Source organism: Rhinopithecus roxellana, chromosome 13 (assembly GCF_007565055.1).
Source record: "Rhinopithecus roxellana isolate Shanxi Qingling chromosome 13, ASM756505v1, whole genome shotgun sequence".
In the NCBI taxonomy this organism is placed as follows: domain Eukaryota; kingdom Metazoa; phylum Chordata; class Mammalia; order Primates; family Cercopithecidae; genus Rhinopithecus; species Rhinopithecus roxellana.
In genome coordinates, this window is record NC_044561.1 from 12,267,083 (window position 1) to 12,281,155 (window position 14,073).

Genomic DNA, 14,073 nt, shown 5'->3' on the forward strand with positions numbered 1-14,073 from the left:
AGGATGTGATGATCCAGCCTCATCCCTGCTTCCAGCTAACAGGGATGAGGATGGCTCTTACACTGGAACTCAGCTAATAGGAGAGATGGTAAGTTTCATAGCCAAGATTAGGGCAACCTTTAAGGTCCTTAGTTTCCTAATTGTATAAAGATCACAAAGAATTACATCACCCATGCACACTATATAAAGCACTTGAGTGGTACAGAGAATATCAAAACAGGGCTAGGCACACAGTTGAGATTGTGACTCTCCTATGCACACCCAGGCCACAGTTATAACTGTCACTCCCTCACACGGACAGAGCCTGATGGCAAAATTCTAAGCCTGAATTGCGAACACAGTCCACAGTTGGAATTGTGATTATCATATGTGAATATGGCCACGGTTCCAATGGTGACTCATGAGGACTCAGATCACAGGAATGGTGATACCTCTCATACCTGGATCCAGTCAATAAGAGAGATGTTCAATCTCATACCTGATTCTAGGGCAATGAGTAAGATCACGGATCCATACAAGCATGAAGGTCTCAGAGCAGATTGTGACTATCAGGTGTGTATTTTAAAGCCCTCAAGTTGTACAGTGTGTCATAATAGGGCCCAGTACACTGATGAGATTGTGACTCTTATATGTACACCCAGGTGACAGTAAGAACTGTCACCCTCCCACTTGAATACAGCACATTGTTGAAGTCCTAAATCTCATAGCTGGAGGTAGTCAAAATTTGGAATTGTGTTTCAGACAAGAATCCAGTCCACAAGTGAGATATTGACTCTCTGACCTGGATTTAGCCCCCCTGTAAGGCTGTGGGTTCCCTACTGGGATATAGTCTGCTGGTGAGATTGAGGTCTCATGCACATGCCCAGTTCACCGTTGAGTTTGCGACTCATGTACAAGGACCCAACACACAGATGTTGAATCTCATACCTAGAGCTGCGACATATACAGGATTGTCAATCTCATCCTTCTACCTTCCCATGAATGTGATTATGACATACGCCTTTGCCCAACATGTTAGTAATTTGGCTTTCCTGCCTGGGCCCAGACCAAAACTGGAATTGTGACATATTCCTGGGCCAAACACCTAAATGCTGTGACTTTCTTCTTTTGCCTGGGATCTGCAAAAGAAAAGATTGTGACACATTGCTAAGCCCAGCATTTAGGTTTCTTCCTCCAGGGACATTCCTCCCTGTTCCTACAGGGACATTGTGACATATCTCTGGGAATATTAACTAGATTAAGGGACTCCCCTCTTATCCCTGGTTCATTCCCTCGGGGGGATTATGACATATCACTGAACCCAGAACCTAGGTGATTTGATTCTCCTCTACTGCCTGGACCCCATCCACAGTATGAATGGTAACATACTGCTGAGCCCAGCAACCAGATGTCACTTTCCTCTCCTGCCTGGAATCTGTTCAGCGGGGGAGAGTTACATATCGCTGGGCGCAGCACCTAGATAATGTGACTCTCCTCTCCTGTTTGGGCCCTCCCCACAGTGGAAAATGTGAGATGTCACCGGGCTCATCACCTAGGTGATGTGATGCTTCTTCCCTTTATTGAGCCACCCACAGTGGGTATTGTGACATATTACCATGATCAACAGCTAAATGATGTGACTCTTTACTGCTGATTGAGCCCTGCCCATAGGGGGCATTGTGACATATAGCTTGGCCTGAACCCAGATGATTTAACTCTCCTACCCAGGCTCTGCCAATGGAGAACATTGTGACATACCTCTGCACCCATTATCTAGGTGATGTGACTCTCCTCTCCCGTCTGGTTCTGGCCCACAGAAGGGAATGTAACATCACTGGACCCAGCACCTAGGTAATATGTCTCTATTTTTTTCTAGGCCCTGCTTTTTGTGTGTGACATGTATTTGGATGTATCACCTAGGTGATGTAACTCTCTTTCCATGCCTGGGCAATGCCCAAGGGGAGATTGTGACATGTTGATTAGCCCAGGACCCAGGCAATGTTACTCTCCTGCCTGGCCTTGCCCGCCTACAAAGGCATTGTGACACATCTTTCTGCTCATCACCCAAGTAATGGGAGTCTTTTTACCTGCCAGAGCCCTGCTCTTAGGGAAAATTGTGAAGGCTAGAAGCTTCTAGAAATGCCCCCTGGTCAAGCCCACCCCTGACTTTGCTGTAAACGCGTGCCTTGGTCGAATGCAACAGACACTGGGCAGGATCCACAGGATGAGATGTTCTGTGAGCCAGCGGTTCTCAATAGGCAGCTGTTGTGTCCCCCAGGGGACAGGGGACCACCTCTGGAGGTGCTGTGGGTTGTCACAACGTGGTGAGGAGTGCTCCCGCCAGGGCACAGGACACCCTGCCACAGAGGACGGCCCCCACCAGAGGACGAGCCAGCTCCCGCTGACACCAAGGCGGACAGACACTCATGGCAGTCCCTGGACAGTGGCCTGGACCTCAGCCAAGCTGTGTTAGACAGGGAGGCGGCAATGGTGTAAATGTGGGTCTGCTCTGGGAACACGAATCATGGGGTGGGGTCCGCGCAGGCTGGGACAACCTATGCGTGCCACCCCCTGCTGTCCTGGATGTACCACATCCCCCTGAAGACGACCGCTGCCTGCTCAGCCTCATGATGGGGCTGGTCTAAGAGCCAGTGGCAGCAGGCAAGGCAGAGACACACCCATGGGGCATCCCATGGCCAGGCCGTGCATCTCCGCAGGGGCCCAGAACCACAGCAAGAGTCCTCAATGCAGGCACGCAACACCCACTGCGGATAGCATGGCCCTCCTCTGCACCTGCCTATGGGGAGGGTCTTCCACGGGCACTTGACTTTACACCCCCACCCCTTACCACCCGTGCCTTTGGTCTGCAGGGTCAGATTGTTAAGTAGCAGCCAGGACACGGGAGCTGGGCTTGGACGGCAGTAGAGCTGGTCCTGCTCTGTGCCTATTCAGAGTTGTCCTTTCATGTCCCCCAGTATTGGGTTGGAACAGAGTCCCCAAATGTGGAATATGCTCTTCAAGCTCCCAGAAGCCTTCCAGGTGCTGTGTGTCCTGGCGGGCGCTGCAAGAGGCAGTCACTTATCTGTCCTCTACTTTGGAGGGGATTCTCTCATTCAGGGGGGCCCAGTGTGCTCACCACGTCTTGCTCATCTGGTCTCATTAGCACAGGGCCATCGATAGAGGGGGCCAGTGTGACGTCCTGGGGACATTCATTCAGCTGGTGCCGGTCTCTGGATTCTTGTGAGAGAGGGCAGGAATGTTACCATAGCCCATAGCCCTGGGGAGGAACTGGGTGTTTCCTGTTTTGCGTTCCAAGGCAGTGTGACTGATCTTCCTGCCAGGCAGGAGAGGGAGAAGAATGCGCACCCAGCAGTGGCCTCACCGCACACCTGGGCAGGCTGGGGAACCCTCTCTAGCAAAGGCACCGCATCTAGCTGGGTTATTTTTGCAAGTCCACTCTCCTCCGGGACCCAACCACCTGCCTTTTGCAGTGGTCAGATTGGTGGAATAAAAGGAGATCCCTTGGCCGGGTTGCGGTGCCTCACCTACTGTATTCCCAGCATTTGGGAGGCCAAAGTAGGTAGATCACCTGAGGTCAGGAGTTGGAGACCAGGAACATGGCCAAAACCCTATCTCTACCAAAAAATACAAAAATTAGCCGGCCCGTGGTGGTGGGCGCCTGTAAATCCCAGCAACTCAGGAGGCTGAGGCAAGAGAATCGCTGGCGGACCTGAGAGGCAGAGGCTGCAGTGAGCAGAGATCATGCCACTGCACTCCAGTCTGGGCGACAGAGCAAGACTCCCGTCTCAAAAAAAAGAGAGATCCCTTACACCATTTAGATCTTTAGATGTATCCCTAATTTCCCCCAGTTTTGATTACTATTTTGGGTGGGGACAGTCACAGATTTGCACTGGACTTACCCATTATGATGGCCAAGGAAATGGTTGTCTACCAAGAAGTCAGCTCCCTCTGTCCTGTGGCCGGGAAATGACCCCCTTGGGTGAATGTGCAGACTCGAGGCTGGTGGATCAGACCTGGCCAGAATTCCACTGCCTCCCTGGCTCCTGTCAGCCCTCACTCTAATGGGAGCCATGAGGGCGCTTTCAGGCCTTCCGATGCCAGCATTGCCCAAACCCTGTGTCCAGCACTCTCAAGGTGTTGTGCGTTATTTCCCTTGCACTGCGTCCTGTTACCAAGGTCATCAGCACAGGCCGTTTGGTGAGGGGGCAGGGGGGTCAGAATCATGGTGGTGTGGATTTGCCTTGGTGTTTGCCACATCTTCCTTGAGGGACTCAGCCTTCACTTCATTGAGCGTTCTCTGGGTCAGAAACTCACTCAGGTCTAGAAACTGGGCAGCGTCTTCATGACATATATATGTACATGTGTGTAATATGTGTGATATTATATGTATATATACATTATATATGTGTGTGTGTATATATGTGTGTGTGTGTGTATTATATATAGAGAGAGAGAGAGTCTGGCTCTGTCGCCAGGCTGGAGTGCAGTGGCATGATCTCAGCTCACTGCCAACCTCCACCTCCCAGGTTCACGCCATCTCCTGGTCTCAGCCTCCCGAGTAGCTGGGACTACAGGCACCCGCCACATGCCGGCTAATTTTTTGCATTTTAGTAGATATGGGGTTTCACCGTGTTAGCCAGGATGGTCTCGATCTCCCGGACCTCGTGCCCGCTCGCTTCTGCCTCATAAAGTGCTGGGATTACAGGCGTGAGCCACTGCGCCCGACCCTATTTATTTTTGAGACGGAGTCTCACTCTGTCACCCAGGCTGGAGTGCAGTGGCACAATCTCGGCTCACTGCAGCCTCCACCTCTGGGTTCAAGCACTTCTCCTGCCTCAGCCTCCCAAGTAGCTGGGATTACAGGCATGCACCACCACGCCCAGCTGATTTTTGTATTTTTTGTAGACACGGGGTTTCACCATGTTGGTCAGGCTGGTCTCTTGAACTCCTGACCTGTGATCTGGCACACCTCAGCCTCCTAAAGTGCTCGGATTACAGGTGTGAGCCACCACGTCCGGCCTTATTTTACTTATTTTTGAGACAGAGTATCTCTGTGTTGCCCAGGCTAGAGTGCAGTGGCGCAATCTCAGCTCACTGCAACACCTCTCAGATTCAAGCCATTCTGCCTCAGCTTCCCCGAGTAGCTGAGATTACAGGCACCTGCCACCATTCCCAGCTAATTGTTGTATTTTTAGTAGAGATGGGGGTTTCACTATGTTGAGCAGGCTGGTCTTGAACTCCCGACCTCAAGGTGATCCACCTGCCTTGGCCTCGCAAAATGCTGCGATTTCCGGCTTGAGCCACCACGACTGGCCATTGACTTTTATTGAAGCGAGTGCCCTTGGCCTCCCATCACACAGCCCTGATTTCTTTCTTTGCTCCAAACAGCTGAGCAGTCTCTGTGGGCTGCCTGTCCCTCTCCTAGGAACATGGTGTTCTATCAGTTACCTCCACAACCCCACGCGGCCTCTGGGCCCTCAGCCCCGCTCCAGCCCTGCAACTCTAATAGAGCTGCCTCCACAGCCACTGATGGTTCAACCGCTGCCGCCTGGCTGCCACCCCTGTCCCTGTCAGCCAGTCCAGTGCTGTGACCATCCCCGGCTCTCAGTTCCAGAGGACGGCGGATCCGTGGAGTCACAGGCCTTTCAGGCCCGTCTGCGATGGCTGTTCTGACATTCACCCCTCCTCACGTGTGTCCCGTGCTCCAGGAGCCTCTGAGCCGTGAAATAGAGCAGCAGAGGACACCGCCTCCTGGGGGTCCTTATCCTCAGAAAACGATCCCACAACCCACGAGCTCTCCACCATCCACCCCACGCAGCTTATCTGGCTGGGCATGGCTGCGGGTCCTGGGCTCCTTCAGGCTGTGGCCCCTTTGTCACTGGGCCAGCACGTCCCCACCAGGATACACTGCAACTTAATCCCAGGGGGGTCTCGGGCAGGTCCTGGGTAATTCCAGGAGGGTCTCGGGCAGGTCCTGGGGAGCTGGGGGAGGGGGCCGGCCTCTCCCACGGAGGTGGCACGGTTTGGAGATGTCCTGTTTCTTCCCAGCCAGCACCGTGGCCTGAGCACAGCAAACCCCCAGGGGTAGGGTCACCTACTGGGAGCCGGCCCCTCTGGCCACTGAGTCTGTGCGTATTCTCCTGGCCTCTCCATGCAGTCTTCCGTTGCTTTTCTAGAGCTTCAGGGGCGGGCACCAGCAGCCCACCAAGGACACTGTTCTCAAGGTTGTGCCCCCCGGACTCACTCACCGCAAGAGTGCAGGCCCCTCCCCGTCGCCGTCTGCCGCCAGTGGTGCCCGCTGGACGGAGCGAGAGCCTTTGCCTGCACCTCCCTGGCGCTGCCTGTCTGTGGCTGGCTCCAGAGCGGCAGGCGGCGGCAGTGCCTCAGCCATGTCCTCAGCTGACCCAGGGGCTGGGTGAGGTGAGGCACCTGAGATTGCTCCAGCGTGCTGAGCTGTGAGGAGGGGCTGGGCCTTTGGCCCCCAGAGGGTTACAGAAAGGTATGACCTTCACCGGGGTGCCCTCCTCAGCCTGCTCCCCACTGCTCCCCCAGCCCCCCTGCTCTAGCTCTGTCCCTTTTCAGATTCCCAGGCCCCTGCAGGCCTGGGGTGGGGACCCTGCCTGCCACCTGGGACAGGTGGTCATCAGTGGCGCGACTCAGGTGGGGGGCCCTGGCCCAGTGGCCCTGCCGTCCTCCCCAAGTGCCCATGGCCAGCACGCGGGTGTGGACTGAGCCTGTGCCAGGTGGGCCCTGGGGGTCGGGGGATTGGAAGGGACCAGGTACTGCAGGGGAGTGGGGGGCGGCGTCGGGGCCCAGAAAGGGTTGCTGTGATGTGGCTGGTGGGGCCTCCCGCTCTCAGGCCACACACCCCCTCCAGGCCCAGTGCCCCTCCCCGCCTCCCTGGGGCTGGGGCCTTCCCAAACCCCAAGCCGGCTGCTCTGCACCAATGAGGAGCCGGGCCTGGCCTGAGGGAGCTGCAGGGCACCCAACTCTCCAGAGACCCCCTCCACCCCCTCCTGGGGGATCCTTCTGGAGAGACCTTTCCCAGCCGGCGAGCTGGGTCCGCTCTCCCCACAGTCTGGACTTTGGGAGGATCCCCCCAGAGCCAGGAGGGGTACCTGGTCCCTTACCCCTCAAACAGCAGTCCAGGGCCAGCGTCCTTCTGCGCTCACCCACCCGCCTGCGACCGGGCTCTCTGGGCCACAGGGCGGCCACCACTCCAGGGTCACCCGCAAGCCTCGGGGTCCCACCAGGGAGCGGTGACTGGTGGCCGCGGTGGGGGTGGGGAGCGGACAGCCACCGGGGATTCCCCCCACCTAGGCCTCCCTCCAGCCTCTGTCCGGCGCCCGGGTCCACGGTCTGCCCGCTGCAGAGGAAGAACCCCGCCCTGCGCGGAGCGGGCTTGGGAGACCCCGGCGGGCGGCGGGGCGAGGCGTGGCGCGCGGGGGCGGTGTTGTTCCCGCGGGCGGGAAGCTCGGGGCGCGGCCCTGCCGGGAAAGGGGCGGTGCCGGAAGCGTCAGCTGGCCTTTCCCCGGCTAGAGGGGGCGGGGAGCAGATGGGGGTGCCACGAGGAGGTGGGGGGAGGGGACGCAATGGAGGCGCCGGGGTGCGGTGAAGAGCGAGACTGGGGCAGAGACGGGCTCGGGGACTGGGACAGGGGGATGAAGGTCTGGGAAGGAGCAGGTGTTTGGGGCGGAGGGCGTTGGGGGGAGTGGGGGAGCGGAGAGGAGCAGGGTGGGAGTGGAGGGAGGGTGGGGGTCCGGGAGGAGCAGGAGTGCGGGCGGAGGGGAGGGTGGGGATCTGCGAGGAGCAGGGGTGGGCAAAGGGGGAGAGTGAGGGGGGTTCAGAAGGAGCAGGGATTGGGGCGGAGGGGAGGGTGGGGGTCTGGGAGGAGCAGGGGTGGGGGCGGAGGGAGGGTGGGGGGTCTGTGAGGAGCAGGGATTGGGGAGGAGGGGAGGCTGCGGGTCCAGGAGAAGCAGGGGTGGGGGGTGTGGGCCTGGGGTGAGCAGGGGTGGGGGGCGGAGGGGAGGGTGGGGGTCCGAGAGGAGCAGGAGTGGAGGATGTGGGGCCTGGGGTGAGCAGGAGTGGGGACCTGCAGCCCGTGCCCAGCCCCACAGGGACCCGCCCGCGCTCCTCCCCCGCCGCTCCGGCCCCCGCGCTCCTCGTCGCTGGGAACCCCCTGCGGGCGCAATGACGATGCGCAGGGCGATGGCCGTGAGGGCACAGCCCGAGTTCTGGGGCGTGGGCCGAAGCGCGGTTGGCCTTGACCTTCTTGGAAAGCCCTTGGCGGCAGGTGACTCCGCTTAGTCACGGCCCCGCGGGCGGGGACTCCCCGAAGGAAAGGAGGCCCCGCGGAAGGAGGCGCTGAATGAGACGCATGAGCGCCACCGCCGCCGCAGAACATCCCCCGGGGTGGAAGCTAGGACCTGCGTCCCCAGATCCCCCAGGCCCGGCGGTGGGTTCTGGACACAGCCGGCCCACAGGGCGCCTGGCGGGGCCTCCGAGCTTTCCTGTTTTTTTCTGCAGCCTGGCTGGGCTTAGGGAGAGGTGGGGGGGTGCGTCCCTTGATGCTGGGAACGCGTGTGGCACAGGGAGCCGGGTGCAGCCAAGGCCTAGAAGGGTGCCTCCGGCCCCGCCCAGGTCACACTTCCCCTTCGTGAGGTCGGGATCTGTGTACAAGCTGGGCGCCACTTTTTTTTTTTTTTTTTTTTTTCCAAAAATGATCAGAGGGAATGAACCTCAGCCAGGACAGGGGGCTATGAGGCTGCCTGTTGCCAGGACCACCCACCAGCCTGAATTCCGGCAGGGCTCTCCTCCTCCACCCACACCACTCCATCCACACCCCTCCAGTGGCTTCAAGGCCTATCTGATTTGGCCTCAGTTCACCTGTTTACTTCAGGGACACCTGGTTACACTGCCAGAGGCAGGTTGGGGGGCCTGCAGGGCCAGCCTCTCTCAAATCCACTTCTGGCTGTGCGGTCCCCACAGCGCTTCCTTACCCCTTCCCCATGCTGGGATCTGAGAACCAGATATGGGGGTCCTGGTCTCAGCGTCCCTCTCCATCCCGGGTGCCCTGCTGCCGCCAGCTCACACGCCCACCATCCCATCCTCAGGGTCAGTATGGCTGGAGAATGGCCTCTGGGGAGAGCGGGGTGGGGGCTCTAGCCTGGTGTACCCCCAGCCTGCTGTCCCAGGTGAATGCAGACCCCTGGCTCAGCTGCTGACCAGATAACAGTGGCCCTTGTGCCGCAGCCTGGGTGGGGGCTGGGGTACCAGCCCCGGGTGTCTCCAGGCGCAGAACGGCACCCACCCCCACCCCACCCGCAGGCAGCGGCCAGCAGGAGACATTGTCCGTCCCCCTCTACCCTGGCTATTAATAGCTCCCTGGGCTAGGAGCGGCTATAAATAGCCCCAGCCCCTCACACAGGCCCATTCAGGCCCCTGCTGCCTGGGTGAGCACAGCAGCCACACTTGCACTCACTCAGAGCCGTGCACACAGGAACTGTGCCACTCCTGCCCCTCCACGCCATCTGCACTACACAGACCCAGGCTGTCCCTGCAGCCCTCACAGGGTCTCCTGCAGCAGGGGAGGCCCCCAATGGCTCTGGAGGCTTTTTCTTTGCTCCTCCCACCACTGCCCAGGGTCCCCTCGGGGCTTCTAGCTACTCCTGGGTCCTACTCTGAGGCTTCTGGAAGTCAAACTCATTCGCCCAAAGCCAGCCTGGGGGGAGGTCCACCTGGAGGGAGGCCCAGCCCCTGCAGAGAACCAAGCCTGGCCTCTGCCCCAAGCACTGCCACCTCGGGCCATGAGGCTCACAGGGTCCCCCAGCCCAAGGCTGGTCCAGCCTCCCACCTGCCCTGTGGGGCAGACGTCACTGCATTCCCACTCCTTGCCCTGGAGGCCTCATTGCTGTCAACAAGGCTGTGACCCCCCCACTGTGACTCCCAGGGTGACAGGATGGGCAACTGGTCCAGGAGAGCCTGCTCTGTGGACCCCCTACCCGTCCACAATGTCCAGGCTCCGTGGCTGGTGGTGACAGGAGACAGGATGGGGGGCATGGGGGCTGCTGTTATTGTGTCCAGAGGAGAAAAGGAAAACAATCCTGTTTACGGAAAAGGAATGTCCGTCCACTGCCGCCAGCCAGTGGCCTTCCTGGGGGGACAGAGGCCCTTTGTTGGGAAAACAGGAAGCGAGGATTTCCAGGATCTGCCAGGCCGCCCGCTGGCCACCCGCCCCACTTCCGCCAATTCTCGGCAGCCTGCGCTGGCCACCAGCTGCCGGTCTGTCCATCCACGTTTCTGTCTATCCGTCTGACTATGGGGCCCAGGCGTACAGCCTCAGCACATCCTGCTCTATGTGGTGCCCCAATCACGCAGGGACAAACACCCACAGGGTGTCCTCGGAGGGCCTGGGAGGGCAGCCTGGGAGCTGAGACGCAAGGAGTGGGGACCCGTGCCCCACACAGGGAAGGGCAATGCCAGACATGGAGAAGGCGCATGGGGCAGGGGCCACCGGGCAGGAACCAGGGAGGTGGGAACAACCAAAGGGAAGCTGGGCCAGCCTCTCCCCTCCCCACCCAAGAGACAGGGACGGTTTTGGGGTTAGGGGTCACTGTGTCCCTACTACCCAAATCCACATCCAGTCCATGGCCCACGCGATGCTTGCCTGTCACTGACCCCAGACAGCATGGGCACGAGCTCACCCGCGCATGAACACCAGATGTGTGCACGCTCAGCTGACACTCTCACCTGCGCACACACGCACACACCAACACCCACAAGCACAGACGCCGGCACCATCACGAGCGTGGAGACCACCCCAGGACACCAGCAGCTGCACCCCCGGCAGGGCTCTGTTGGCCGATGGTGCCCAGGGGACTGCTCCCGGCCCCTGTTGGGGGCTTCTCTGATTCTGTGTGGGTTCCCGTGTGCCCTGTTTGGGCTCTCACCAGTCAGAAGGGGCTGGCACAATGCCTGTGACCTCAGCCCTGGGCAGGGGCAGGAGGTGCCATGATCAGGCAGGCCTGGGGCAGGACTCTGTTTAGGCCCAGCTGGAGGACCCTCTGCCCCCACCTCCACATCCCAAGTGGCAGCTTCCTCCCACTGTGGTGGTGATACAGGAGATAGAAAGAAATTATTTAGGGAGATGGTGAGGGCAAAAACGTCCTCAGCAGAACTTCGCTTCTAACAAAAAGTAGGCCGGGCAGGGTGGCTCACACCTGTAATCACAACACTTTGGGAGGCCAAGGCAGGCAGATTGGCCCTGAGGTCAGGAATTCCAGACCATACTGGCCAACATGGTGAAACCCCATCTCTACTAAAAATACAAAAGTTAGCCAGGGATGATGGTGTGCGCCTATAATCCCAGCTACTCAGGAGACTGAGGCAGGAGAATTGCTTGAACCCGGGAGGCAGAGGTTGTGGTGGGCCCAGATCGTGCCATTGCACTGCAGCCTGGGCAACAGAAGTGAAACTGTCTCAAAAAAAAAAAAAAAAAAAAGATTGGGGTGCTACACTATGCAGATGGCATGCCTGGTCCCAACCAGTTTGTCATACCCTATGTAGATCAGACACCGCTTCCCCACTAGCTCATCTATAAAACTTCCGCATTTCATCTTGGATGGGCAACCCATTTTTCCGGGACCCCTATCTGTATCAGAGAACTGTTCTCTCTCTCTCTCCTTTTTATTATTTTTTTTCTTGAGATGGAGGCTCAGTCTGTCACCCAGGCTGAAGTGCAGTGGTGTGATCTCAGCTCACTGCAATCTCCACCTCCCAGGTTCAACCAGGTTCAAGCAATTATCCTGCCTCAGCCTCCTGAGTAGCTGTGATTACAGGCGTGCACCCCACTCCTGGCTAATTTTTGCATTTTCAGTAGAGACGGAGTTTCAACATATTGGTCAGGCTGGTCTCAAACTCCCAACCTCAGGTGATCCACCTGCCTCAGCATCCCAAAGTGCTGGGATTACAGGCATGAGCCACCGTGCCCAGCCTGGACAATCTGCATTTAAAAAGTGCTTTCTTAGGAAGTATGTCAAACGTACATGGCTTGAGCCACAATACCCAGCCTATTCCCTCCCTCCCTCCCTTCCTTCCTTCCTTTCTTTTGAAATGGAGTTTTGCTCTTGTTGCCCAGGCTGGAGTGCAATGGCATGATCTTGGCTCAGTGCAACCTCCACCTCCCGGTTTCAAGTGATTCTCCCGCCTCAGCCTTCTGAGTAGCTGGGATTACAGGCATGCACCACCACACCCAGTTAATTTTGTATTTTTAGTAGAGACAGGGTTTCTTCATGTTGGTCAGGCTGGTCTTGAACTCCTGACCTCAGGTGATCCACCCGCCTCAGCCTCCCAAAATGCTGGGATTATAGGCTTGAGCCACCATGCCCAGCCTATTCTCTTTCTTTTGCTGATTAAATGTCTGCTTTAACCTCACCCTTCCTGTGTCCTCGTCCTTGATCTCCGTGGCTGCGAGACCAAGAACTGCGAGACCAAGAACCTCAGGTGTCACCCCAGAAACGAGGCTGCTTCAGTGGGTCTGTCTTCGGACCCAGGAGACACCTGCCCTGGTGTAGGTGAGGGAGGCCCACATGGATCTATGATGCCAGGTGGGGAGGGCAGAGGACAGGTGTGAGGGGACAGCTGGAGCAAGACCCCTGGTCAGGCATGCCTCAGTTCAGAGGCCCAGACAGCGCAAGCAGAAGAAGGAGAAGGTGCTGGGAGGAGCCATGGCAGGGGCCAATCCAGGGCCTGTGGGCCCTGTGAGGGCTTGGGGTTCACTCCCATCAGGTGGGGTTGCACCAAGAGGCTGTGGCTGAGGCTCAGGGAGTCTCTGCTGCTGAGAACAGGTGGGGACTAGGAGCAGCAGGCTGTGAAAGTCCCAGCCCGTTAGGAGGATGAGCAGTGGCCTGGCCAGATTCCAGGTCTGTTTTAATGTGGAGTTGATGGAACTTTTGGAAGCTGGGGTGAACGGTGATATGCAGACAATTCCAAGAGTGGACACAGCTTAGGGGGCCAGAGCCTCAGCTCACAGCTTGACCCGCCCTTGCAAGAGCCGTTCCCACGTTCATTTAATGGTGAATGAATGAATGAGCCCACTGTTTATCCAGGCACCACTGCATCATGGCACAAGTGGGCTCTCAGGAAAAACTACTTATCGAATGGTGAATGAATGAATGTGTGAGAGACAGAGTGAGTGAGTGAGTGATTGAATGAGCAAGTGAGTGAATGAGTGATTGAGTGAATAAGTGAATGAGTGATTGAGTGAATGAATGAATGAGTGAGTGAATGAGTGAGTGAATGAATGAGTGAATGAATGAATGAGTGGATTAGTGATTGAGTGAATGAGTGAGTGCGTGAATGAGTGAGTGATTGATTGAGTGAACAAGTGAGTGAATGAGTGATTGAATGAGTAAGTGAATGAGTGGTTGAGTGAATGGGTGAGTGAATGAATAAGTGATTGAATGAGTGAATGAGTGAGTGAGTGAATGAGTGAGTGAGTGAATGAGTGAGTGAGTGAATAGATGAGTGAGTGAGTGAGTGAGTGAATGAGTGGCTGAGTGAATGAGTGGTTGAATGAGTGAGTGAATGAGTGAATGAATGAGTGAGTGAATGAATAAGTAAATGAATGAGTGAATGAGTGAGTGAATGAGTGAACGAATGAGTGAGTGAGTGAGTGAATGAGTGAAGTGAGTGAACAAGTGAGTGAATGAGTGAGTGAATGAGTGAGTGAATGAGTGAGTGAACGAGTAAGTGAATAGATGAGTGAATGAGTGAGTGAGTGAGTGAGTGAACGAGTGAGTGATTGAGTCAATGAGTGAGTCAATGAGTGAGTCAATGAGTGATTGAGTGAGTGAATAGAGGACTGAACAAGTGAGTGAGTGAACAGAGAAGTGAATGAGTGATTGAGTGAATGAGTGAATGAGTGATTGAGTGAATGAGTGAGTGAGTGAATAGATGAGTGAATGAGTGAGGGAGGGAGTGAGGGAAGGAGGGGGTGAGTGAGTGGGGGAGGGAGTGAACTGGCCTCCCAACCCCCCAGCTGCTCTCTGCTGACCCAAGATCTGGAGATGCCCA

General features: G+C 57.0%; 1 long non-coding RNA gene across 1 annotated transcript; it reads right to left on the reverse strand.

Annotated features, from left to right (window-relative positions):
• Positions 1-2,126: 2,126 nt before the first annotated feature.
• On the reverse strand, positions 2,127-6,302 carry LOC115892657. The gene is made up of 3 exons (XR_004052529.1): positions 6,249-6,302; positions 3,116-3,216; positions 2,127-2,443 (listed from the first exon to the last, which is right to left on the reverse strand). It is a non-coding gene; the product is annotated as an uncharacterized LOC115892657 (long non-coding RNA).
• Positions 6,303-14,073: the final 7,771 nt, after the last annotated feature.